This window comes from Arachis ipaensis, chromosome B10 (genome assembly GCF_000816755.2).
Source record: "Arachis ipaensis cultivar K30076 chromosome B10, Araip1.1, whole genome shotgun sequence".
NCBI lineage: Eukaryota > Viridiplantae > Streptophyta > Magnoliopsida > Fabales > Fabaceae > Arachis > Arachis ipaensis.
In genome coordinates, this window is record NC_029794.2 from 39,778,984 (window position 1) to 39,780,523 (window position 1,540).

Sequence of the window (1,540 nt, forward strand, 5' to 3'; positions counted from 1 at the left end):
CCATTGACAACGGTGATGCCCAACATAAAGCTTGCCATGGAAAGGAGTATGAATGATTGGAAGAAGGCAATAGGAAAGCAGAGGTTCAGGAGGAACAAAGCATCTTCATACGCTTATCTGAAATTCCAACCAAAGAATTACATAAGTATCTCTATCTTTATTTTATGTTTTATTCATCTTTTAATTATCAATCCTCCATAACCATTTGAATCCGCCTGACTGAGATTTACAAGATGACCATAGCTTGCTTCAAGCCGACAATCTCCGTGGGATCGACCCTTACTCACGTAAGGTTTATTACTTGGACGACCCAGTGCACTTGCTAGTTAGTTGTGCGGAATTGTGACAAAGTGTGATTCACGTTTAAGAGCTCCAAGTCCTTTGGCGCCATTGTTGATGATCACAATTTTGCATACCATGCACTGCCTCAAAAAAGTGGACCTCATGTGTCTTGGAGAAGAACTGGGTGAAGTCTAATGGATCAGAGGTAGGCACCTTCTCTTTCTTCTTCCTTTAAGAGTTCCCAATACCAAACTTAAAAGTGTTGCTCGTCCTCGAGCAAAGTAAAGATAGAAAATAAGAAAAACAAAAATAGAAATAAAATGGATAGGGGGTGAAGGTGAAGGCTTCGGCCTTGGCTAAGGGAAAGGGAAAAAGAAAGAAAAGGGAGTGTGTATGGTGAAGAGGAATGGAGTAAAGAGATAGTAGTGTGAGGTATGGTGAAAGTGGATGAAGAGGGGGGTATTTATGGGGAGGGATAGTGGTTCGGTTATGGGAAAAGGGTAGGGGAAATTGAATTTAAATTTGGGTTGTTTGGAGGAGAGATTGACAGGATAGATGAGAGTGGATTAGGTGGAGTAGGAGGTGGGTTAAGAGAATTAAGAGAAGTGATAGGTGATGGGAAGGATGAATGTGGATGAAAATGTGGGTAAGGAGGAGAGAGAGTAAATAACTTTGAATGGGTAAAGAAGGTTGGGAAATGGAGTTCAACCAATGGTGCAAAGCCTTCCTTAAATTTCAAAACTGCCCCTGCTGGGCGATAAATGCCAGTTCTGACGTTTAAGGCCAGTTCTGGAGTTTAACGCCAGCAGGGGATCATCCTCTTTTTTTTAGCACCCCTGGCATTTAGCATCCCAAGGGGGGGTGCTAAAACATGAAGTGAATGCTACCTTTGGACGTTTAACACCCAACCATTGCCTCCCTTCATGGCGCTAAATGCCAGAACCCAGCAGGTCTCCTCCAGGGTGTGCTATTTTTTTGCCTATGTTTTCTTGTTCCTGTTCTAGGTGCTGTACATAATCTCAAACGTTAGAAAAACTAGGAAAACTATGAAAATCAATGAGAAATAAAATTAAATGAAAACAAACTAAAGTAAAACTGAATTAAAACTGAAATAAAGCAAAAATAAACTAAAGGATACGTATGGTTGGGTTGCCTCCCAACAAACGCTTCTTTACTGTCATTAGCTTGACGGGCAGCTCCTCTAAGGAGGAGGATCATAGAGGCTCATATCTTCACCTCTCATTGTGAAATTCTTTCC